The sequence below is a fragment of the Panthera uncia genome, chromosome B4 (assembly GCF_023721935.1).
Source record: "Panthera uncia isolate 11264 chromosome B4, Puncia_PCG_1.0, whole genome shotgun sequence".
In the NCBI taxonomy this organism is placed as follows: Eukaryota; Metazoa; Chordata; class Mammalia; order Carnivora; family Felidae; genus Panthera; species Panthera uncia.
Genome location: NC_064809.1, coordinates 38877962 through 38905698, shown reverse-complemented (window position 1 = coordinate 38905698; position 27737 = coordinate 38877962).

Here is a 27737-nt window from a genome sequence, read left to right as displayed (position 1 = left end):
TGTGTGTGTGTGTGTGTGTTTACTCACATTAAAAAACATGTTCTCTAGAGCTCAATGTTAACTCAGTCCAACTTTTTAAGATCCACCCCTCACTCGATGCAATATTCCACAATGTACACACACCATATGCAACTTGTCCTTTCCCATGGAAATGACACCTACACTATATTCATTGCCCAACTATCACAAACAACACTGTGACAGACAGCCTCACACATTTCTCCAGACAGACCTGTGCAAGAGCAGTTCTGGAGTCAGTCCACAGGAGTGTGACTGCTGGGTCATGGGTGTATACTTAAATTACTGCTCCAAACAGGCTGTGCTGATTTTCACTTCCACCAAAGGAGCATGAGAGTTCTTGTTCCCTTACATCCTCACAAGTGCTATTATCCCATTTTAAGATATTTGCCAATATTAAAGATCAAGAACAACCTCTCACTTTTTTAAATTAGCATTTATTTTATTATGATGAAACAGGGCATTTCTTCAAATATTTCTAGGTGTTCACCAGTTTTATACTTTCTGCCTCCTTCTGTTGACCTCTTACCTTTTTCTGGATCAATACCGTTACTGATTTCAGATTTTGAAACTATCATCCCTATGTCTGTGATCTGTAACTAATCCCTGGTGTCTTTCACTGAACAGGAAGTCATCATTTGGTCTTACTCTTTCCCCATAACCCAGCCTGCCTGTTACTACTCATATGGTAACAAAAGTCATGAAGTTTCAGAAGCCAGTTGCCATAAGTTTTAACCCTCTGGATTTCGAAAATAAAGTGCAGTTTTAGGCAAGTGGTGGTTTATTGGTTCTGTGGAGTTTCTGCATTTGACTTCCGCAACTCAATATCAATATCCTGTCTGCCTTTACACTTCTACAAAACCTATCAGAAGAGAACGAGGACATGAAAGAGAAGTGTGATAAACAACATCTGATGGTCTCTCCAAAACTGGCTTTGGAAAAGTTTGTGTTTCTCCTAATCTCATCCATTAATATCATCTGGAGAAAAATACACCAATAGTGGCTGAATAAATATGTGCCCCAAATCGTGTAAGTGGGTGTGTCTGTGAGTGTGCTTTGTTTGGGTATGTGTGAGCAAAGACCCATGCAAGCACTGGGTTGGGGGTTCAAGATCAAGTCCTAACTGACACTTGCTTATGGTTAGTCCTTGAGAAATCCATTTTTGAGCCTCAGTCTTCACATCTGTAAAATGAAGTTTCAATGCAGATGACCAGAGAAGACCCAAGGATGACCCAAGAAATACTCTTAGAACCTGAATATGTCACTTAATCCATTTAAAGAAAAACCATAAATTCTCCACTTTACTCTTTAGCTTTGCAAGTGGGTCAAAGACCTTCTCTATGCTGCATAAACCTGGAAGGACAGGACTAAAGTCATCTGATTTTAAGGCAGAAGGGAAGAAAGTAGACAAAAAGAGCTTGTTTCAATAATGAGGCAGAAAATTCTTTTTTCTGGACTTGAAGAGGAGACAGTCTGAAGGATCAAATCTAGTTGATATAGTAACCCCAGCAACCTCAGGAACACAGGACCCAGAGCTGAGAGCAACTGCAGTAAATGAAGCCACCCCTTTCTATGCCGGATTTCAGTAACACCAGATTCTCCTGGCTTTCCTCAGACTTCTCTGAGCCTCAAACTCACTCTGCCCATTACATATGACATCCCTCAAAGCTCCCCAGAGCCCTTTTCACCTCTTCTTAGTGGTCATATCACATCCAAGGCTTCCATTACCATGTATGTGCTGAGGTTTTCCAAATTTGTATCTCTGGTACCTATCACTCTAACTACACATGGTCCTACATCTTCATGTATGCTTCACAGCTACCAAAATTCAGCTCCTACTTCTCCCCACCAAACCTATTAACCCTCCTGTATTCTATGTCAGAATTCAGTGCTGTTACCTTCTAGTCTCTCGAGCCAGAAACATGAAGTCATCTTTGATATTTGCCCACTCCCCTTCCCTTGCCATATTCAACCACCAAATTCTATTCATTTTACCTCCCGGTATGCCCCAAATCCACCCACCTTTCTTCACATCCATGACACATGATTAGCCAAATATCCATTACTTCTCACCCCATCAATGTCCTTACTAGTCTTCACCTGGAAATCCATACACCACATTACAGCTAAAATTAACAACATTTTCAAAATATAACTCTTACCATGCGATTATCTGGTGTTTTCTATGTCTCTCAGAATAAATCCTTATGTGGTCCTTCATGTTCCATCCCATCTCTCCAGCTTCATTTCATGCCACTGCATCCACCCCCTATCCCCCCATGCTCTCACAACCTAGCCATACTGACCTCCTACCATATGTTGAGAGTCAGGAAGACATAGGGAATGCCTCAACCTCAGAATCTTCACACATGCAGCTTCTCCAGCCTGAAATTCTCTCCTCCATACCCTCTCACCTGGCTACCTCTACTCAGCCTTCAGATTTCAGTTCAGATGCTCCTTCTTCTATAGAGATGCCTTTGTGCCCCCAGACCAAGTTAGTGCACATATTATGTTTCATATCTGTCTTCCAATCACACTGCAATTCTGTAAAACTGAAGACTCCATCTATCTGCTCATCACTGCATCCTCAGTGATTGGCACTAAAAAAAGTTCTTTTTTTTTTTATTTTTTAATATATGAAATTTACTGTCAAATTGGTTTCCATACAACACCCAGTGCTCATCCCAACAGGTGCCCTCCTCAATACCCATCACCCACCCTGCCCTCCCTCCCACCCCCCATCAACCTTCAGTTTGTTCTCAGTTTTTAACAGTCTCTTATGCTTTGGCTCTCTCCCACTCTAACCTCTTTTTTTTTTTTTTTTCCTTCCCCTCCCCCATGGGTTTCTGTTATGTTTCTCAGGATCCACATAAGAGTGAAACCATATGGTATCTGTCTTTCTCTGTATGGCTTATTTCACTTAGCATCACACTCTCCAGTTCCATCAATGTTGCTACAAAAGGCCATATTTCATTTTTTCTCATTGCCACGTAGTATTCCATTGTGTATATAAACCACAATTTCTTTATCCATTCATCAGTTGATGGGCATTTAGGCTCTTTCCATAGTTTGGCTATTGTTGAGAAAAAGTTCTTAATAAAGATTTGTTAAATTAGAGAAAAAGAGAAGGTAGTACACAGGTAGAGTGGAAGGAGAATGAAAACAGAATCTGTACAGTGTCTTGGTCAGCTTTGTCTATTTCAAAATGCTACCAGAGTATGTCCATTCCATCTTTGTAAAATAACATCAGATGTTACTCTTTGGTTTAAAACCTTCCAGTGGCTTCCTGACTTAATCAAAGTGAAAGCCAAAGTCCTTAAAATGACCTACAGACCCAACCTAATCTGGCCTACTGCTATCAGACTGGCTTTTTGCCATTGTCTGAACAAGTGAGACAAACATCCACCTCAAGCCCTTTGCACTTGCTGTTTCCCCTCCTGGAATGCTCAACCCCCAGGTATCTGCATGGCTCACCCTCATTGTTAGGTCTTCACCTAAATGTCACCATCTCAGTGTTCCTTTTTCTGGCTTCTCTATTTAAAGTTAGAATCCTCTGAAATTCCTTTTTGTCCTTCTCTGCCTTAGTCTCTCCATACATTTAGCACCGTCTATATATTTTACTTATTTACTATTATCTGTATCCTCCCACTAGCATATAAACTGTCTGAGGTCAGAGACTTTTTTGTCTGTGCCATTCACTGCAATATCTCTGACATTTAGAATAGTCACACAAGAGGTATATACTAATAGACTGAATGAGTGTCTTCTCATGTTCATGTCTGACCACTGCATTTCACATTTGATTGTGTTTTGCTTTGGTTCCAGTGCATTCTGTGGATCCTTTTCTACAATTCTTTTTAGAATATTTCACCATCTGCCATGTCTGCAACAAATCTCCTGAGTGATTGAAAGTTTGAGCTGAATATAATCTATCGGTTTTATTTCCTGCCCCCACACATGCTCTAACTCTTCCCAATTTAGCAAGTCCCATTATATAGAGAGCCTAATTATAGGAAAGTGTAACAAAAGCAGTTTCATGTTGAAATAGCATTCACGTGTGCCCTCCAGAGAGGTATTCAAACTTATACAGCTGACTAGAGATATTACAGGATATGCAAAAGACAGTTGGATTTCAAATGAGCATCACTAAATCGAGAGGAGAGGGAGCAGAATGCCTTCCTAAAATACAAAGACATTTTCCAGGGGCCCACTAGGAAATGGGTCTTCATTCATGTATTCATTTATCATTCCATAGATATTACCTAACATCTTTTATGTGATGGGCACTGTGGTGGGTCTATACAAAGATAGCTCATGATTAAGAATAGACAGGCTTGTAAACAGATAAATTACCCCACAATGCGGTAAGAGCTATTGCAGAAATATGGGAAGTGACTAGGTCTGCCTACATGAATCAAAAAGCTTTCATCAAGAAAGTGACATTTGAGCAGGGTCTTGAAAGGCAACTTGGATCTGTCCTAGTGAAGAAGGGCATTCTGGACAAAGGTGTAATGAGAGGGGCTTATGCAAGAGGTGGAGTCTGGGCCAGTGTGAGAAGCTCCATGTGGCAAGAACCCATGCTGAAGTGGTCATCCAAGATGCAGTAGGAGTTGCTGAGGACCACACTGAAGTTTTAGCTTAGGAGTTCAGTGAACTCTACTTCAGAAATGGAAGAAGAACAAGTCTTAAGGACCACAGAGAAGTACACTCTGAATTTCTCAATTTTGAAATAGGGGCCTGAGGAAAGTGGTGGTGAGAAATGTCTCTTCCCCACCTCAATCTGACTCTGGGAAAAGTGGAAAGACTGGACTGAGTGGGCAAGCATGGACAAAATAATATATCCTACACTGTATAAAGAGCTTTTCTTCTCACATTCTCAAGTTAGAGATCCCTTTGAGCTCACAAACACCTCTTAATTTGAAAGTACCCTCAAAAGGAACTTTACATCTTTATGTCTAGAAGTCACTGTAATCTAATTTAATCAGTCAGTCAGTCAGTCCACAAAGATTTAGAATCCACAAGGAGCCAGATCTTGAGGATAAACTGATGAGTAGGACACGGACTCTGTCCTCAGACAGCCAAGAATAAATAAACCTGAGAGTTGAGGAAATCAGCATTTTGTTAAAGGAGGCCAGAGGAAGAAGAAGACATTCCAGAACCCAGGCTGGGCTTATTGGGAGGAATACTGGGGTTGTTTGCTATAATGTGTGTGTCTCCTCCTGAAATCGGAACACTGGGAATCTAAGGAATGTCATAAGCAAGAAAAAAAAAAGAACAAAGCCACTTCTGGTGGGTGGTGAAATCTAATGCTTTTCTCCAGCTTCATGTGACCCTCACTCTTTCTTTATACACTTCTTCCCAAGATTCTTCTGAACACTGTCAACACTTCCTCGCCTCCTATCCAATCCCCAACCCACTGCTACCAGGCTTCCCTGCCACTGTGCTGACATTGTTTCTCAACAGCATTGCTATCAACCTTCCAAGGTGAAAAAACCCACTGGAAAAGACTGGGTCTTCATCTTACAGACTGCCATCTTGTCTAGATTCCCATGTTCCAGAACCCTAAGTGATTTCTCAAGTGTTAGTCTTGGGCTCCTCCAATCTTTTCAAATAGCAATCAGATGAAGTATAAAATATAAAGCTAACTCTATCACTTTCCTATTTAAAAATTTTCCCATTGCCTTTGAGATCAAATATAATATCTGAGGCTTGGCTGGCAAGACTTACCATGATCCTGCCTCCTGCTCCTTGTGCTGGTGTCTACACTCCATCCACACTGAACCTCCTATAGTGCCTGAACTCCTTAGCACTCCCTCTCTCTGCTAGACCTCAGCACATGCTATTCTTGCTGCGTACAGAGTTGTTCCATGATCTTTGTCTAACTAAGGTTTACATATCCTTAGTTCTCAGCTTAAATAAAGTCACTTCTTCTAGGAAGACCTCTTGGATCTTGGGTCTTAGCTAGGTGTCTCTACTATATACTACTAAAGGACCTTATATTTACCCTACCCCAGCACTTACCATGTTGTAGTGAAACACCCTATGACTTGTCTGTCTTCCTCCTGCTATAACCTCCCTAGGAGCAAGGAGCTCCACAATCAGGGTCTGACACAGAACATTACTCAGCATTTTTTAAAAAATATTTTAATGTTTATTTATTTATTTATTTGAGAGAGAGAGACAGACAGACAGAGCATGAGCAGGGGAGGGGGAGAGAGAGAACTAGAAGTGGGCTCCAGGCTTCATGCTGTCAACATAGAGCCTGACATGGGGCTCAAACTCACAAACTGTGAAATCATGACCTGAACCAAAGTCAGATGCTCAACTGACTGAGCCACCCAGGTGCCCCATTTTTTCTCAGCGCTTTTTAATAAATTAGGTAATTATTTTGGTGTCTCCATTAGCCAATTACTATAGTCTTTTACTGCCTGGTATCCTATTCACACATGAAGCAGCTGTCCCATGAGTAGAAACATTACTTTCATTATGTAGGGAGATGGTCTAGCAAAATATCAGAGTAGAAGATGTAGGCCAGTCTGCCTGGCTAACTAGCTTTGTGACCTTGAGTCAGTTACTTAAGTTTTCTTTGCCTCAGTTTCCTTTTAACAAAATAGACACAATCATAATGTCAAGGTTAGGGGTGGGCACACTAGTGCTGAAAAATGCTTAACAACTGGCTTTTCAAGAAATACAAAAAGGCCTACAGCATTAGCCAATTTTTGTGGCGTAATACTCCTACCATGGCCAATTTCAAGCTACCAACTTGATATCACCAACTATGGGTTTTTTCTATTATATGGATATAACAGACATGAATAACCTCAAGAGCATTGATAATTATAAAATGTAGTAAATAATTGTAAAATGATCAGCTGTGAATAGTGTCATTGTTTTAAATATAATTTCCTTAATTTAAAGTTTATAATATTTATTTTTTTATAATGGCTACATTTTACAATAGGCTTGCAAAATTCCTGAAAATTTAACAATTGGCTCTCTTGAGTGGGCTTCCATAGGTTCAAACAAACCACTGGGTGTGGTGTGTGTGGAGATGTAGAGAGAGCTGACAACTCCTCTGCTTCTCTTTCTAAGCTTTGGCTGGCAGGTTCAGCTCTCTGTGATACAGAAAGAGAGGACTCTCAATTTGCTTCAAGCATGCTTCAAGTCTAAATGATGCCCTATAACACAATTTGTCAGTACCTCGGATAATAAGCTGATATTGTGATCCCTAATTGGCTCAGAGATTGTGTTCATACCTTACCTACCAAAAGCACTCTGGAAAAGTGAAGGGGTTGGAAACTCAGACCTTGTCTTGAATAACTGCAAACCAGCATCAAATAGCGCATCATGTCTTTGAAGACTGTTAGTCTATGTTATGCATCATATCTTGTGATTTTAACATCTTTATGATATTAGTCAATGTTTACTATATATTAAACATATGAATAAAATTTGATCATTTCTTAGAACTATTAATTCATCTGTGATATCACATCTTCAACACACATTATATTTCATAAGCTCCTGTTGAAGTTCTATCATTTTGCTGTAAGTAAAACAGTTTCATAATTCAATGATTTGGAGAAATACTACATCACAGTGATTATATCCATGGACTTCAAGAATTAACTTATACTCAAGGCTACATCCCCAATGGGAAAACTACATCCCATATAGAATTTATCTACCTTCACAGTTATCCTGACTTTAAATGTCGAAATTTAACCCTGTCTGAAAAAGCCAGCGGCCACTTCCATGTCATATGAAATGCATTGCCATAGGGTAAAATTACAAGGGAAGCTTTTTAATTGCACAGCAAAATGTTGAATTTGCCACCAATCTGCTCTGTAGCTAAAGCATATGGTTACCTTTTCTACAAAAAGCTGGATTTCCTATATGTTTCGCACTCAGATGGTATACTATCTAGATCCTGTCAAAAGCATGCAGGAGACCATTCCTCTTTGAGACAGATAATATAAGGAACATTATAACAATTCTATCTTCTGATCCTTTAAGGTCTATCACTGAGTCCAGTTTAACTTCAATTTCACAAAACAAAAACAAGAACCCACGTACTGTTTTATTTTATCTCAATAGAAATGCTTTCATAATTACAATATAACATGCCTTCAGTTTTATTTGAAGGTCAATATAAAATATGGTTTTATAAAGTTAAAACTCTACAGCTGTTGTAAAAGCACTAATAAAGGATGAAAAAATTCTTATTGGCATAAAAATCATATATTCAATTGCTCTTAGAGTTTTAGTATTAGAGAAAAATTAGACCAAGGCATCACATCACCTCAAGGCATAACATGCTTTTTTTAGTAGATGATGAGAACCATGTGACTCATTATGTTTCCTTTCTCTCCTTGGCTGTCAGGAATCTCAAGGGTGAAGTTTGTGCTCAATTGAAATAAAAATCTTTAACTCTGGCTTTTCTGTACAATTGTCTCTCCTCCCTTCACTACACGGCTTTTTTACCTTTGACTTTACAATACTTTTGCCAATGTGATTTTTTATTGTATACCACTCTATATTATTTCTGGAAGAAGTCCAAGTATGAATAATTGATAAATGAATAAATGTAGCTTACCAGGCTCAGCTTAGTCAGCTTGCTCCTGCATCATCACTATGTCATTTTAAGTATCAGAAAAACTCATTCTATTAAGCACCATTAAGTGTCCATATCGTCCCTGTTAAAAGAAGCTTTCTACTTTCCAGAAAAATCAGTATAAAACCTTAAAATCAAATCCGCAAAGAAATGAATAGGCTTACTTAAAAAAAATTGATCTTCCCCCAAACATTACAAGAAGTGCCTAGAAGTAATATTTGATGCAATCGTCTCACTTCCCTCCTTCTCACTCAATCATAAGGAAGAAGCAGGAGGGTGGTATGAGAAGCAGGAGGTCTGAATAAACACAAAGTGAAGAGCCAGCTGCTGACAATACAAAGCCAATTGTGCTTTGAGATTGTACGATTGTACTGAGACTCTTCCCAAGAATGATGTTCAACTTTGTTTTACCCTGCGTGGCATCCACAGTGCTGGAAAGACACCTAGAGATCAGGATTGCAAAGGATGGGGAACCTGAGGTCCAGAAAGAGGAAGTAACTATCATAGGATCACACCACCTGTCGATGGCGAAGCCACAGCACCAGAACCCAGATGTGCAAAAGCCTACCTGATTTCGTTCTACTGAACTTGCTCACTCAAATATCACACTTATGCATGTAATATTCTGCATTTCCCTGCTAGTTTCATCCCCAAGCAAAAAGAAGGGGTGGAATTATATTCATATTTACACCCTTGTCAACCATTATCTTCAGTTAAAAAAATCAAAATGGGATTTAAGTAGCTATTATAGGATGCAAGTGATGTGAAATTGCTAAGATGTAAGAATCACTGAGACAGAAATGGAGAGAATCAGAGCACAGGGTGATTTGAAGAAAGATTAAAAAGGCGTATGCAAATTTAAAATATCCTTTCCTTTCAAGTTTTAGATGAGTATGTTAGGCACTATCTAGTATAGAGGGAGAGGTAGACAAAATCCCATCGGGGTACCAGCAATGCCAGCATCTCCCACGGGAGGTGCAGGAGCTGGCCACCCACAGGAGTGCAGAGGCTCATGAAAAGGAATTGTGGAGAGGTCAGGTTAACAGAACAAATGTGGGGAGGGAAGGACAAAACACATTCTATTTTGTTATGTGAAACTTATTGACACCCTTTAGACCCATATCACTTATTTTTCCTCATCACCTTCTGATTGAATTTTATCAGTAGAAAAGTGAGAGGAAAAGGTCTCAGGAAAGAAAATAGTTTTGGGGTTTTTTTATTTTAATTTTTAGTTGGTAGAATAGTAAGATGTCCACCCCTTCCTTCCTTCCTTCCTTCCTTCCTTCCTTCTTATGTACATCTATTCATGCATATATTAAGGCAAGTAAGGCAAGTAAGGTTTTGTGGGAGCCACACATATACGCACAGTGTGGCTCCTTCCAGTAAGTACTTTATAATGTAGTGGGGCAGAAAGACATAAACAACTCTTCATTAGGTGTGAGGTACCATAAAAGAGGTAAATATCATGCTTTGACAGTTCAGAGAATTGAGAAAAGATACCCTGCTGAAATTAATCTAAAGAGTTGCTGGACAAAACGGGCATTATAAAGAAAATGCTTCTTCATCTTTTATGGTATATCTATGCCTGAATACAGTGTGCAGTTTGAGCAACTATAACTCAAGAGAGGCAGAATGTGGACACACACACACCAAAATTAGATCAATTAACACAGGTAGAAAAGGAACAATCTGTAATGATAAATGTAATGATGCTTACTGGATTAGTTGTTGGCCCTAATCCAATGACTGGGATCCTCATAAAATAAGGGAAATTAGACACAGACACATGAAGGAAAGATAGCTGCATGAAGACAGATAGAGATTGGAGTGATGCCCATACAAGCCAAGGAACACCAAGGATTGTCAGCAACTGGAAGCTAGAAGACGCTAGTAAGAATCTTCCCTAGAACCGTCAGAGAGAGCACAGCCTTCATGACACCTTGATGTCAGACTTCTAGCCTCCAGAAGTATGAGAGAATATATTTTTGTTGTCATAAGCCCCCTGCCCCCCCCAAAAACGTAAGGATGCCTGCGTGTTGATAGTGAGCTTACCCCACCATACTGCCAGTGCTAGAGTCCCTCTGTCTCCCACACTGAGCTCCTTGTGAACAGAGACCCTATCTTACTTGATTTTCAATTCTCAGAGTCTGTATATCAAAGTTAAATAAAATCCAGTCCTAAGAAAAGACCAAGAGAGTTTGTTCTTTATCTAACACTTGGGAGTCAAGGGTGAGTATAAACCTATTTTTAAGCCACAAGAAAGTGAGTGAGTGTATGTGCTTCTCTAAGTGTCTCTACATACATTCTGGGTTGACAAAACTGCTAGCATCTCTTTGGCAGATTAACTGGCTACACTTGTCATTTTCTTGGCATCCAGTTCCTAAGTCAACCCTCTGTGTGCTATCTATTCCTTCTTGGAAATAATCACTAAAAAATATGTATATGTCAGACCTCAAGCATTTGTATTCTTTCTTCATCAAATCCCGTACTTCTCACCAAATTGCACTGTCACCAAACAAAGCCTATCCTGCTGATTACAATGCAGCTGAAGAGTGCAGGATTCTCTGTCGCCCTGGAGGAAGAAGTGCAAGCTGGCTGGGGTGTAAGCACTGCCACATGGATGAGGAAGAGTTGAAAGGATTGTAAACAAAGGGTAATGATAAATGGTTATGTTGCGAGTGGGTGGGAGGTGTTTAGTGGGGTGTTCCATGGATTGGTGATGGGCCCAGTTTTCCTTAACATCTTTATTAATGATGAGGTAGGAGGGGAAAACACTAACAGCACGTTTATTAAAGGCAGGAGGATGCTATATTGGGAGGTGTTGCAAACACCACAGAGGACAAAGAAATAGCACAAGACGGGGATGGTAGAGGCAATATTAGCAAAGAAGAGAAGGACAGGATTCAACTGGGTGACAAAGGAGACCCGGCTCACCTAGGAGAGACCACTTGATCTTCAACAAAGAGAACCTATGGCACAGCTTTTCCCTGAAGACATTTATGTAGGGCAAATTACTTTTATAACCCCAATGTTTCTATAATATGATGCTTTTGGGGGGAGGGATAGGAAGACTTGGGCTTGTTTAATTCTGGAAGCATTAAAAGAGTTGATCTGCTTTCATGAGCCCTGAAAATCAGAAGACCTAAGTGGAAAGCTGCACACAACTCCTAGACTTGAGTGAGAACAGAAAGACAAAAAGCAGTCCCCACTGCACTATGAATAGTAATAGTCTGACTTTTAAGAGAGAGAAAATATTTCAGCCCTGTTGGGCCTTCTGGCTTCTAGTCTTAGATCTGCCATTAATTTAGTGTCATTTTTAGAAGGTTCTCTTCCTTTTCTGGGCTTGTTTCACTATCTTTTCCAGAAAGGTCTCCCTGTCTCCCCCCCTCTCCTAGGGATGCTTACAGAAGTGCAGTTATCAACCCCATTATGTAATTTTTAACTTGGTGTATTGAGGCAAAGGAGTCATAAGGAAGACCTATATGGGCCATGTGAAGGAGATATGCCTGTTTCCTGCCCACAGGAATAACAGATGGAGTGCTATTTACCCTATTTTCAAAAGTCAAATGGTAAATCTGGAAGGATAAAATAAGGCTAAAGACTTTAGAACATTAAGTTCCTTGAAGAAAGCTGTTGCATAGATAATACATTATGAGCACTTAAAATCTTACCTGCTTGCAAAATTCTCTTGAGTTCTGCCCACAGCATCTGCACCATAGCAAAAATTATTTCTTTCCTCATTCAACCAGGACTTATGGAACACCTACTATATACCAAACATGATTCCTACTCCTGAGAAATGCAGTGTAATGGAGTGATAGATAAAAATAAGAATCTATTTGAATATATTTTTAATTGTTATAGGGATCCAATGGTGGTGATGACCAAGCTGGGTGTTTATGGATTGAATAGCCATCTAGTAATAATAAAAGTAGGAAACCAACATATATTCAAGCAAAGAACTATGCATGCAGAGATATAGTGATGTATAAATAAATGTATCATTAACCTCATTTCTAGAAATGGTGGGTGGAAATTTCTGGAAATGATGAGTGGTTCTGTGAGGTAGTGCACAAATTAAAGTGGCATAAGATAACACTATGCAATAAAAATTTCTTGAGTGCTAGCTACTTAAGAGAGAAGAGAAGAAGTGTACCCCTTTCATGGGAGGTTTGCTGCATTGGATGTCTAATGTCCTACTTTACCACACTAAGGAATGTGAACTTTACCCTGTATAGAGTAGGAAAGAATTGATACTTTTAAGTAAGGGAATAATGATACCAAACATCTAAAGAGGTAGACAAATCTTTAATGTTTGCTAAAGTTCTTCTCTAGCCAAAGTCTGATTTTATTTCCTTTATGGCTGAAAGCTTGTGCTGATAAAATAGTGTGTGATATGCTAAAAAACAAAAACAAACAAAAAAAAGATTTAATATTACAATATACAGCACTAGTGAAATATACAATTATGTACATCTTGTACTAGGAAGACCTCAACACATTTATGAAAAGATGTTTTTAAATAAATTATATACATCTCTGTTCAGAAAAATAAATGCATTTTGAAATTGGCTTAAATGAACGTTCTGAACATTATGCTAAACCACCACTGTGTCCAGACAGAATGACTTAAAATGGTCACAAGAACAAAATATACTTATTACTATTTATACCATTTTTCCAATCTTGCATCAGATCACTTATCTTCATAGCAGTACAAGACTATGTGACTAAATCCTAGTTCAAGAATCAGAATTTCTGACCTTGAGCAGCGAGACATTTTCCAGTGCTCTGCTTTTCCCCATCAGTAGAATCATGTTTAAGATACAATGGTATAATGACAGAACCAGACTTGCAAATCAGTGACTATCAAACTGAAGTGGCACAATACAGAAAAGATGGGGAACTGGGAAGGAGGCTGTTGAGATCATTTAAGTACAAATAGGTGAAGAAAAAGATGACTTTAAAGGTTCAGGTCAACTCTGAGTTTCTATTATTCCATGACATGTATCCGAGGCATTATTAGTATCAGATCTTGTCACCATTGGTTTATAGACAAGGTCCAAACAATTTTGGTTTCTCTGGGTATAAAGATCTCCATGCTGCAATGGAAATGGAGGCTTGTCTATTAACACTTCAGAAAAGAAAGAAAGAAAAGAAAGAAAGAAAGAAAGAAGGAAGGAAGAAGGAAGGAAGGAAGGAAAGAGGAAGGAAGGAAGAAGGAAGGAAGAAGGAAGGAAGGAAGAAGGAAGGAAGGAAGGAAGGAAGGAAGGAATTAAAAAGAAAAGAGAAAAAGTAGACCAACTACAAGAGTTGTAGGGCATACTAATAGTAACACAGTAAATGGTTTCTGAGTCTAGATCTTGCATCCGCGTAAAAACCAAAGCCAAACCAAACCAAAACCCACCATTCTGACAGCACCAGTACCTCTGTGATGTTACCGCTGAGTTAAGAACATGCTCGTGGAAACTTTGCCCAAGAAGCCCAGGAGCTGCCCTTGCCCTATGGCTGCAAAGACAGAGAGAAAACTTTATAACAAGGATAAGCTTCCTTATCTTCTCTCTTAAGTAGCTAACACCCAAGCAATTTTCATTTCACAGCAACTAAAAATATTCCAGGTCTTGGAAGTTTTCTGGATTTTTAGTGTGTTACAACTGTGGACTAGAGCTTATGCTAACCAAACTGGTTTGGTCGGTAGACATCTCCATATTTCATACTGTCACGCACAATTTCCCAACCAAATGTAACTTGACTCCATCTGATGCAAACCTCGATCCTCTATATGCATGATGTACATATATCATGTATATAATAGGCTCCTATTATTCCATCCTTAAGTGTGGATGAATAGAAATTCTGTCTAAATGGAAGCTGTGCTATTTAAAATAGTCATCTCAGATTAGTAGGGTTTGGGAATTATGAAATCCAGGGTAGAGTTTGCATTAATTACATTAATGTTTGCTCCCTACATTAATCTGTAGACTTTGCATGGAGAAAAATGACCATGGACTAGGCTTCTAAAGCCCCCTTATACACATATGGCATAAGTCACAAGGGAATTCAATAAAAGGACAGGTAATTCTGAGTCTCATGTTCTTGGAAATATCTTTCTAAGAGTGGATCAGTGGAGTCTTAGGTAGAAGCAAATGTTTTTTTTTATTTGTACAATCTAATCTATCTCCCACAGTTCCTTATAGCTATTCCATTTACTCCATAGAAATAACCCTTTCCTTCACTGAGATGTTAATGATCTCATTTCTTTAGAGTCCTTTCAATTTTGTTATCACTTAAAGAAGGGAACTCATTTGGGACACTAGCTCATTTTTCTAGAAGACTCAGATGACAGGGATGATGTTTCTAGAGTGCTAGAAAGAAATGGACTTCTCTGTTCCAACTGAGGTTTTCCCACAGGTCATTTTTCTGGAAGAGTCTCATCTGAAATAGGGTCATGCTTTGCTACTGCTTTACTGGTGGCTAGAAAAACTTAGAAGCAAGAAAGAAAAGTAACTAAGAAGGGAAAAATACTGCATGAGGACACACATACATACAGAGACAGTATTCCCAAAATGGAGGTAAGAGAGTCAAACCTCTGAGGTGACAGCTTCTTTATCTTCCCTCGTCTTTTGTTCAGAGACCAGCAGGCTTCAGGTCCCAGTGATTACAGCAAAATCTAAATATCCTAGGGTCTTTCACACCTCCAAAACTGGCAGGCCTTGAATATGACTAACCCAATCTCACTCCTTAAATGGTTAGTTTATAAACTGCAAGGATCCATGGGCTTGTATGATTTACTCCCTAAGCCTAAAGAAGCTGACATTTTATTCTACACTTTAAGTATTAAAATGCTATGGTTTGGGATTCAAAATATAAAATCTAGATTTCCAACACAACCGTGGTTTGATACTACAGAATGACAGATGTTTGGGGAATCATATCTGTTCTCTGAATAGACTCAAATCCACGTTGGATCAGATCTGGATCTGGAGCGCAACAAGCTGGATTTTTAGCAAATGCAAATTTCCTGCTAGCAGGTTAGAGACACAGAGTAATCAGAATTACCATTAATCACCATAGCCTAGAGGTTTTTTTTCAGGTCCAAGTGCAATTAGTTCTTCTGAGGTCTGTTTTCAGATGGAAAATCTAAATAACCCTGTCATTTCTGGACCAAATGCCAAGCTGACTCTGCTAAGGAGGATGCAGGTGTATGATGTCCATGCTGAGTAGTTCTAAATTGGCCACAAAAACACTTAGGGGCATGGTGATAGGGCCACACAGGCTGAGTTTGCTTTTAAAAGCCCCATTCCCACCAACTCCTTTCCAGGCACTTCTTTGTCATCCATGTGACACATTAAGAGGAAGTGCTAATGTTACACAGATGCATTAAGTCACACAAGCGGTTTGGTGCATTTTACTGGGAACTCAAAGCGTTACACCACAGAGGTGTTCAGGCGGAGCGAGGAGCAGACTGTGTCAATACCATCCGAATCTGTGCTCTGAACATGCATTACAAAGGAGCACAATTACCCAGCCTGTGCCATTAGGCAGCATTAGCCAGCATTGCCCATCACTCCTGATTAATAATTGAACTCAATCCATACAGGAGAGCTCAGGCTAGTCTGGAAGATGCCTTCTAGCATGCATTAGAAAGAAGCACCTCCAGGGGCCTCAGAGCACTTTATCCATTTAACAAGTCAATCTATGAACTACAGTAAACTCTCGATTATTAGAAACTGATGATCCCACTTTTGAATGTTCCTCTGCTTTACTGTTCATCTTTCTCCCTCTTGGTACCTTCCCTCTGGCCACATACAAGTTTATGACGTCCTCTGTTACGGGCGCTCTGATGTAAGACCCAAGCCCCCTTCACAACTGAATAACTCACCCCTCAACTGCTGGGAATGCCCTCAGCCATGAGCCCTCTTTGGGAATTGCCTTTAATGAAGACAGTGACCTCACCCAAGGTTAAGTTCTTCTCAGGGTATCCTCATCCAGAGATGGGTCAGCAAAAACAAGTAAAGTCCTGCCCCCTTATCCCATCTCAGGGAAAGTCTGAAGGACCACTCACTGTTGCTTCAGAGTTCCCTACAGGGATGACCGAGCCTCTGTTGTAACTGTGTTGCAGCCTGACACCTCCCTCTGGTCGGCTTCACTTTCTCTCCCCTCCCGGGTATAATCCCCTGAGAGCACTCCCTAACGGTCTTCTGCATGGCTCTCCACCTCCTAGTCTATTCCCCAGGAGGACTCAACCTGCAGCTGGAAAAAGAAAGAGTCAGAACTTACCTGTCTCCTCAAGAAGCCACTGTAAGGGTCAAATAAGATCATGTATGTGAAGGTTTCTTATAAATTGCAAATGATAAAAAAGGAACACTTATTACACTACCCCTTTAACTAAGACACCATTAAATGGTGGAGCATTTGTACATACAGCAAACAAAACTGCATCTTTCCTGTGGTTTGCAAATTTAGAGTCTAAATAAAGCTGGGAATCCAAGTTTACTGAGCCGTTAGTTTAAATAATATCAAAACTATTTACCTTAAGTACGTTATATCACTTAAATTTTTATTCATTTATGAGATGTCTTCAATTCACACAAATCTGAGGAACGTTGCCAGGCTTTGGGAGGTACAGCAGCTTTTTCCAAAACATCAAAATAACAAAAGTATCAAAATAGTTTGATATTTGTGAGTCAGGGGAACAACATTGTTAAGGCAGTTATTTATTTATTTATTTATTTATTTGGTTAGTTAGTTATTTTACAAAGCAGCAAAGTCTTAGAGGAGTAAAGACATATGCCATAGGTCCACTGACCCAAATTCTGCAAGGGCAAGGAAAGTTTCCAGCTTTAGTGTTCCACTTAGGAAGGTCACTTTCTCAGCAGACCACACAACAGAAAATAGACACTTTTTGAACTTAACAAAGTGGAAGGAACTGGTCCCGGCAGGAAGAGACCAATGTTCAGAGACGATCCACATACATATTTTCCACCCCAGGCCACTCTCTGTCACTATGTGCCTGAGCTATCCATGGAGCAATGGAGCATAAACCCAAGCAAGAGAGAATCAGATACACTGTCACTATATTCATTGTGGTGAGCACCCAGAGCCCACTGGAAAATATGCTAGGATCCCCAACTTCTGCTGTTGGTGTTTGGTTTTTTTTTCCTTTACTTTGAATTACAGTTTCTTTAACTGCAAAATGGAAAAGTTTATCATGATATCTTACTGTGTGTCTCTGTGTGTGTGTTGCTTAATTAAAAGGGAGTGGTGACAAATCTGTAGTATCGATTAAAAGTGCTACCCCATTTTGGCTAACACACCTATAACACAGGTGATACCTATGGGTTCATGGACAGGTAGATGAGTAGAGATCAGACTGTATAAATGTGTGTGTGTGTGTGTGTGTGTGTGCACATACATGAACTGGGGATCAGGATAGGCATTTTCCTGGCAATACAGACATCAGGTCCCCCAAATAAGTGATGTATGGGCACTTAATAGTGTACAGGGAAGGAAAGGATAACGAGGAAGAAATAAATTTCTATTTTTCCATCTTTAAGTGCTCTGACCCTCTCCACCTTTGGTCTTGAAAGATACATAGCACTGAAGTGCCAGTAAAACAGAATTTTTAAGATTCTCAGAAAATATTAGGATGTCTACAACCATAAATCCAAAAGATGATGTTCTAACAAGTCAAACCCCTGATAGCCTAAGAATATGAACAGTTTTCTAGAAAAATGAACTGACAACGCCTGACTTCTAAAGGAAGCAGGGATATGTATGAAAAAATGTACCAATCCAATCTCAACTAGAATGGATGAAGAAATGTATTTTCTGGAGGTGTTCAGTCTTTGTGTCTTGGGAGAGAACTCAGCAATAAACTATCAATGGTTAAAGTTACAATCTCTGTCAAAGTAATCCAAAATAAGGTTCCTTCCCAAAGAAAAGGGCACCAAGAATAACCGTTTTCATGGTTATTCTCAACTACTGTGTTTATGGAACTGAGGAACTGAACCCAATACAATAAGGGTCAAATGTCAGTGCAGCCAGAGAAATTGGGACTTGCTGCAACAGGTGACAAATTCAGAATTTTCATTCACAGAGCCACTGTATTTATGCGGAGAGTGGAAACCGCACCTAATATAAAGCTGTCAGGTATAAAGCAAATAAATTTAAATGGAACATGGTTATCCTCATTCATTTTACAAGACTCTGTCTTGTAAAAATCACCTCTAACCGTTTTCCTTTTAGGTCAGTACGTTTAGGACCTATGAAAATGTTACTCGGTTTTGAACATGAGAATGCTAAGGCTTCCCAAGACCATATCCTCAAATCTGAAGAATCTCTTTTCTTCTCCGTGAGACTCTATCTATATAATCTGTGATAACAAAGAGTCTATCTTACTGGATTCCAGTAAGCTTCCTGGATAATATAATCCTGAGTTTAAAAACCCAAATCACAACTCGACTGACCACTGAGTGCAGTGAATTGACCCATAACACAATATCTATGGCTTTTTAGAAACAACATAATAGTCCCATCACTGAACATTAAACCGCATTAACTGATGAAGCATGGCTTTAGTCATCATAATAATTAATGAGTGGTTTAATATGCACAACACATGAGCCAGAGTCTCAAATCTCCCCACTGTGAGCCTATTTCCTAACCAGCTATTTTAAAACTAAAGACTTGAAAATTATCCCGGCTAAACTCTCTGCCTTCAGAAAGGTAAAACAATATCATTTTCATTTTGCCCATCATACTCTTGCTACAATCTTGAGATTTATAATTAAAGACAAGTATTTTCCTTTTTCAGGCTAAATGACCTCCTTTTGCCCATCCAATGGGTGTCCCGGCTGGAAACGCTGCTCTACTGCACCACCTGAAAACTGTTTCAGAGGACAAATACTTTTCTTCCAACATGCTAATTATGGGAGCTATAAATTGTTCTGTTTCTTTTTTTAATTACTAAACCTGTGATTGATGATGTTTAGAGTATTCATCTTTATCCATTCAAGATAAACATTATTTTTTAAATGCCAACAAAAGGGAACTTCATCCTCTGGAAACCTAAAAGAAAGTCATTCTATCTTAACTAGAAATGTCCTCTAACAATAAGCCAATATGGGGCACCTTCCTGGCTCAGTTGGTTAAGTGTCCAGCTTTGGCTCAGGTCATGATTTCACGGTTCAGTTCCTGAGTTGGAGCCCCACCTCGAGCCCCACCTTGAGCCCCATGTCCAGCCCCTCGTGGGACTTTGTGCTGACCTCTCAGAGGCTGGATCCTGCTTCACTTTCTCCCTCTCTCTCTGCCTCTTCCCCATTCACACTCTGTCTCTCTTTCTATCAAAAATAAATAAACATTAAAAAGAAATAATAAACCAATAAGCCAATATCTTGTGATTTTTCAAAAACTAAGAGCTGGGCATCCCATCTTTTAAGATTTGTATACACTACTTCCTCTAAGATTAAAAATTATTTTGCTTGCTAATGAAGAGGGAACAATGATGGGGCAAAACTTACTCTCAGAAATTTCCTTTGAAATTCACATAAAAACAAATTACTTCCTTCCTGTAACAGTGAAATAATATTTTATGGAATGGAAAAAAGCAATGATCATTGTAGAGATAATTAAAGCACCTTGGATTTCCAAACAGTCTTAATACATCGAGAAATGAGCATTTTTAATAAAAGTTGGATGTGGCCCTCAGCTCAAAACTTAATTATCCAAAGCTTAAGCTCCTACTCACTGATCATCCTCTGATTTCAATTCTGAAAAAATAATTTCTACTGGAATTAGTTTCTCTAGAAACATTCCTAAAATGTATTTACTGCTGGGCACTTGAAACAACATGGAAACATGTTATCTATTTCAGCAAACATGAACATGCCATGTAAATTGTATCTTTAAAAAATCATTAATAAGGTAGAGAATGTAACCCCTGAATGTTATTCTCTAGAAAAATGTTGCATGAGCCAAAGATTCTAACAAATACTCAACTTCTTAATTACAATGAAATTCCTTGAGAACCTCAGATGAAAGTTCCACTGTCATGTAAATCACGGCTACTCTATCTAATAATTTTTAAGAAGAAAGAGTTGGACCACAGTGGAGATAACCTATACATTTTTATAAACATCTTTGTAGTATTGCGCTATTCAAGAAAAGGCTGCATTGACTCATGTGTGCTTGTGAGGGTTATTTTATTTTTAGCAAGGGAAGTTAAGAATATATTTATATTTATATAATATCTCTCAGACAAGCATATGAGAAAACTTTGCAAACAACATCTTGCTTTATTTCTCAATATTCACAGGTGGAAAGAAAAAAATTAAATCACACAATATTTTGTACATGAGGGAAATGAGGCAAAGAGAAGGGATGCAAATGACTGAAGATATCTTATGGTTCCTTCACTTGTAACAGAGCAGAGCGTGCCCTTGATGTTTGAGGTCTGAAGAAGTAAAATAGTATTATGTGACAGTGTAAGGGAGGAACAGAACCAGAAATGGTGGCTCAGTATTCTGTGGGGCTGCAGCATGGCTGTTGTTATATGCAGGATATACTGAAAATTCCCACTGAAAATGTCTCTGCCCCCCAAGTCTTCAAACTCTACCATAATACCATTATTTTTTGAATTAAGCATCTGATCCCCCTGGAGTCTTCCTTTAAAGGACAGTTCCTCCTCTGAGGAGAAATCATCTGGCAGCCCCCTCCCCCTGCTCCTCTGTTCTCATTTTAATTAAAAACATAACTATTTCTATCTCACATAGAACATATGAACACATATAACACATATGTTGTGTCTTACATATAACATGTGTTCTAGAACATGTTAGAATTTACCAAACATGTTAACCTGTGTCATCTCATTTAATCCCACAACATTTCCATTACATTTCCATTTTAGAAATGAGCAGTTTAAAGACTCAAGGAGCCTACATCCCTAAGCAAAGCCTACTAGTTTCTCTTTACTATGTAACATTACACTTTCTAGCATTCCAGCAGCTCAATAAACACTCAGAGTCCCTATCATGTGCCAGCAATGGACCATGGAAACATCAATGAACCCAGGGTTGCCCCCTCCACCCAGTGACCTTGGGCAGATCCTTTGGCCTATAAGACAAGGACAGTGATATCAGCCCTACCTAATTCCCCAAGCAGAACAGAACAACATACTTAATGTGGAAGTGACCTGAAAACTGCAAAGCACTAAACAAACTGGAGGTGTTGCTATTAGCACCTTCCTGGGATCGAGGGTGTCAGGTTGCCCCAAAATTGATAAAAGCCAAGAGCTGAGAGGTTCTGACCATCTTCTAAGAGAGGGAGTCTGTTGAGGGGCAAGGGAGGGGGGAGCAGCAACAACAAAGCTCCTTCCAGACATGATGAAGTCTGAGGCCTCCAGCATGCAGACAGGAGGCTCCAAAACGTATCTGCATAAAGCCGAAATTAAGGACAGGGCTGAGCAAAAACACTGTGGTATTAACAGATAGTGAAAAGAAAACCTGAAGCAACGGCTCAGATCTGAAGGAACTGCAAATTTAATGGGTTTAGAATTCAAAGCTATTCTCATACCAGGAAACAAAGGGGGAAATAATGTTTAAATCATGGTGGTTCATTAATTCAAAGATTCTCTTTTTCTTTTTCTTTTGTTTCTTTTTTTTGTAACATTTTTACATCTCTAAAATTGGGATGAATTAATACAGCTGATCATAACATGTTGTCTTGTTCTTTAAAATATGTCAAATAACAGTGCATATTAAAATTGATGGTATATTTGGGGAATCTGGGTGACTCAGTTGGTTAAGCATCCAACTCTTGGTTAAGGATCAGGTCCTGACCTCGTGTTTGATGGGTTGGAACCCTGCATCAGGCTCCATGCTGGCAGTGTGGAGCCTGCTTGGGATTCTCTCTCTCTCTCTCTCTCTCTCTCTGCTCCTCCTCTGCTCATGTTCTCTCTCTCAAAATAAATAAGCTTTATAAAAATCAATTATATATTAAATTCAGTTAATTAAATAGGATATTTTCAATGACCTGTTTTTAAGCCTGTCCAAAGGGCTGCTTTCCAGTCATGCAGCATTACTATGCTGTCTTATCTGCATAAGACTTTGAATGGACAGGCTCCATTCAGCCTCGGGGTTAGCCTTCCCTCCACGCTCCAGTCTGGTTAACTCTACAAATCTAGACTGACTGCAGGAAGCATCAGCCAGTTTCCCTACCCAGTGGCAGAGAGGCTGGAATCAAATCACATCAGCTTTCTGTCCTTGAGTCCTCTGATTGGCCTCCCCTTAAAACTGACTTGCCTTGTTTTTGAAGTTCGGTATACAGCAAAGCTTCCATTGCAACCCTACTGGTACAGCTCCCTGGATCTGTCCATCTCTGCTTCAAGAAAACCATTCCAAAGCTAAGCTTTGAGAAACACACTCAGAGGTGTAAATGTCCTGGCTCCTTTGCCCACCACCATTTACATAGTTCTAGCTCTCTCTTACCTTTCTCTGTCAGAGTTCAACTGGTCTGTTTTCTGATCACAACAGAAAAATCATAGGAAGCCCAGCCAGCCTCATGATCCACTTTCATGAGCAACTTCTACAACAAAAATAACATTCACCTCCAAATCTTACAATGTGAGCCCATCACAATAAAATACAATTCTATGATGATGCCCCTGCCACACCATGCATGCATCACGTAACAGACACCTGTCATAAAGCGTGTAATCCTGTTTGGTCTGACATAAAAAGCTTGCATAAAGTGAGATTGAAAGTCAAGAAAAGAGAACCTCGAAATCTCAGGAAGAATCAAAAGGAAATGCACCAATAAGTCATTCAAAAAAATAGAAAAAAAAAGAAATGTTAACCACACATAGAGCTATGTGGGAAAAGTTTATGCAAAGAACAACCAGGAATCACTTTGTTATTTCACATCAAAATTGCTTCCAACTCCTTATTGTAATTATCAAGTTAGTTGATGCCAGACCACAGCACTGTTACACACACACACACACACACACACACACACACTATCCTTTCTGAAAGGCTTAGACTGCAACTGAGAAATAAAGTTTCAAATCAAAAACAATTTAAGTGAATATAATCAATTACTTTGCTCCCTGGGGCCTCATTTCTTTTTTCCTTTTCAAAGCTTGATTCCCCCACTGCTTTCATAGGCCAAATTCCAAAGGCCTCTCCTTGGGATCCTACCTGAGACCAAACTGTGAATTTATTATCAGAATTCAACCCCAGTGCATTTCCTTGCACAGAAGAGATAGTACCACGAGGCTGCTTCATGAGTTTGCCCTGGGCTCATCACATTATTTAAAGAGATCCCACATGAAAAACTTCCCTAAAGACCAGTTAAACAAGAGACAAATAACCAGTCACAATATTCCTTGATAAGATCCTTAAAAATTATCTTTAATTGATGCCAAATATGAACAGATCATAAAGTGACAAAAGCAAGTGAAATTGCATAGATGAAAACTATGCGCTTCAGTTAGGCTCTCAGTTCGTAACATTCAATGTCCTCCACCTGACATATTGAACAGTTAGGGCAGGGGAAATGCACAGCAGGTGGAAATGAGACACGCCCTTCACTCAAGGTGTAAGCAACTGGCAAACTCAAGAAAGAAACTAGTGCTTTTTCAGCTTCAATGGTTTGTTGTCCTGACGGTGCACTTTAAATTAATACCACTCAATTTTTAGTTTTGAACCTTGGTAATACCATTATCTTTAATGTTAGAGGTATGTCACGTAGAGTCCATGCTGTCAGCTTACAGCTGCTGCCTCAAACAGCTCCCAGACAGTGCACTGATGAGAAGAAAGGTGTTTCTGCAGGTTTTGGAGAGAAGACAACTTTTGACCTGGAATATTTTGCAAGGGGTCTTTTGTGTTTTGTTTTCTTTCCTTGCACCATTTCTTCTTCTCTGATTATGGTACAAAACACTTCTAGACTCTGTGAAGTCTCATGTCATAAAAAGTAAACTCCTAGTTGGCTCCGACATAAAAATCACTGGGACTAGGGCTAATCTCCTTAAAGCTAATAGTCCTGAGGTCAGCAGGGCCTCCCCCCTTATGTACACATTGGACTTCCCAAGGAAACCCATGGTCATTTTGCCTGAGCAAAGAGACTGGCGTTAAATCCCAAGACTTCTGAGCCTTACACTTATACCCTGAATGAGTTCACACAGTGACCCAAGGTAATGGAACAGTTTTGGTTAACAACTCAGCTCCTGTCCACTTCTTTACAAAAAATGGTAAGTAAAGTACATTCTTCTGAGATTTACCTGAGTCATGCTGAACATGTTCGCATATACCCTGAAATTCCGTGATATAAATACGAGTATTAATACACCGCATGGTGGATGAGAAGCCACCTCCTGAGATTGCAATTCAACTTGGATTGTGTCTGGTTTAAAAATTTGTATTTATTTGTCTTCTTGAAATGAACAGAAACATAGAAAGACTTCATCCTTTCTTGACAAAATGGGAAGATAAAATGGCTGTTTGGCAGTTTATATTCTTTCTAACAATTCTATACCATGGATGGTTACCACCCACCAATTCTCACCACTCCCAGGAATGAGTTGTCCCTGGAAGAAAATGGGGAATTGCCTTCTGTTAATGTGCTCTTTCTCCTTCTTGTCCAAGGCAATCTACCAAACAAGGAATTCAATTGTAAAATTGTTTAAAAGCATGTGTTTTGAGGTCTCCTATACTAAAAGGGAGGGTTAGGAAACTATTTTTATGGACTCTTCAGATGTTAACTAATTTGAAAAAATCTGTAACTCTACACAACATGAAGAAGGCCCTTTATGGACTAAACCAAATTTCTACTTAAAGAAATCTTCTCACTTACCATTTACATGTTTGTCTGTGTTCTAATTCTCAAGTGAGTAAAGATTATGATGTCACCTGTGCTTTGGTTCCACCACAGTTGTACAATTTTAGAGAAATGACTGTCCATCAGCCATATTCCAGAAGAATATGCCATTGGTTCATTTGATTTTGCTAGGCTAACTCACTCATGCACCCTAGTGAACTGCTCTAACTGGTAATCAGCACTCTATTTCTTCAGGGGGAGCGAGGGAAGGCTGTACACAGATGGGGAAGAGGAGTTGCAAAAACAAAAGCTTTCCTGGCTACAATCTGTCTTCTCTAAATCTGAGGACAGAGGAAATTAATGTCTTTGGTCTCTCTCGAATTCAGATCACTTGAGGTGAGTTAACCCCTTCAGAGATGCTGGGATGGCTAACAGCCCTGGTGTGACCCAGCCCTTCCACTTCCAACCCTATTGAACTAGGGCCCCCAAGCACTGGAAGAGCTGAGCTATGGCTATCAGCAATGTCAGAAAGTCTCTCCTTTTGGAGAAAACAAGCATTCAGGACATGAGCTATTAAAGCTCAAGATCGAGGAAGGGGACTGAAAGGTAAAAATTCCACTACAATAAATATAAGTAAACCAAAAGATAGTCATTCCTTAATAGGCAGTTTTGTTAAGTGCACCTTCAGGTCTACAAAAACATTTCAGCACATTATAGTGCGAGGGGTAAGAGCTTTGTCAAACTTCGCATGCCTATGCTACACAGATAATCCCTGTACTCCATTCCTACTGACTTGGTTGCAATGAGCTACAGATGGATAAGCAGCATTCATTTCCCCCCTACCACCCAAATTCGTAACAACTCTTCCCCAATCCCAGGCCAACAGGCTCATGCATGCAGCCCTTTTTCCTGTAACACATGCAGAAGAACCCCAGTCCAGCGAATCTATGAGAGGTATACCAGGTAGCCAAAACCAGTCTGATCAGTCTTGGTCCCATTTTCTCATCCTCTGACCCATCCATCCCACAGTACTGAGTGGATTATTGCTGTTGACGGAGTGCAGCGTTTCAAGTTCTGTGTGTCCTAGACCTCCAAGTCTAAATAAAAGATCAAGATATCCCCAGAATTTTGGGGGAGGTTGGCTTTGTTTTCCCAAACTGGAGATTTTTAAGCAGGTAGGAGAGGAATAGCCAGGATAAGTCAAAGTTCAAAAGAGAAGGAAACATCACAGCGGAGGGTTTAATGCCCTGTGGTCAGATGCTGTGCAGTCCTTGGCCCCTTGTCTTCCATGATGTTACATCAGTCTTACAGATTCTCAAAAGCCGCACAGGAAAGTAAAATATCCATGTTCTTTCTTTCAACTGAGTCAGCCAGCCTGGGTGTTACTCTAGCTTCTTGGTTTATTGCCTCCCTGCTAGTTCTAGGACAGGTGGGGGAAGGGACAGAAGTAACAGGGAGGATTCCCGAAGAAGCAGGGCAGGAATGTAAGGTGGGCAGGGTGGGCAGCAGCAGGCAGCCACATGCTAAGTGCAGAATGAAGATTCCCCACCTCGGTGTCTTTAAAAAGGCTGTGAGTGCCTCTCCATTGGTGGACAGCTGCCAGGCCCCAGAGGCCTGTGTTACGTGGTTCTCTTTCAGCTAGACCTAGAGTCCCCAGCATTCTCTGGGCTGGGTGCCTGGGGCAGCAGAAGTTAGATGCTCAGCCTGTGAAGCGACTGCCAGGTAGGAAGAGCATAGGCGCATCATAGAAAATATCTGAAGGGAGTGGGCCGGGAGGGAAGACCCAGGGAAGGTTATTATATAGGGAGTGTTCCCACATCCACACTGATGCCTAAAGAGAACAGACCATCAGAGATTTGCAGAGTGCTGTTGCTAACAGAGGAGAAATACAGAACTTTGCAAGGAACACTACATTGGACCTGAGGAAGCCTTTCACATCCAGAGTGGCCCTCGACAGGAAACAGATTTCCAAAAACTTGATATTGGCTTCTGGTGGAGAAGAGGGAGAAAACGGGCTCCTGGTTCATGTCCAGAGTGATGATCGGTCTCAGGTCCCAGTGTACATCCCAGATCAGGCTGCCAAAGGGACCAAGTCCAGTGGATGGCCAGGGAGACAGCACCCTCCTGGATCTCTTCTCTCCTGGGTACAGGATGGGGTGGTCTTCTCACAGTGGTGAAGTGAGACAGGGAGGGTGGAGAAAGCAAAAGCAAAATATCTGTGCCTCAACCCTTCCTCCCTTTTGTTACATAACTTCTCAGCTGTGTTAATGGAGGCACTTTCTGCAGT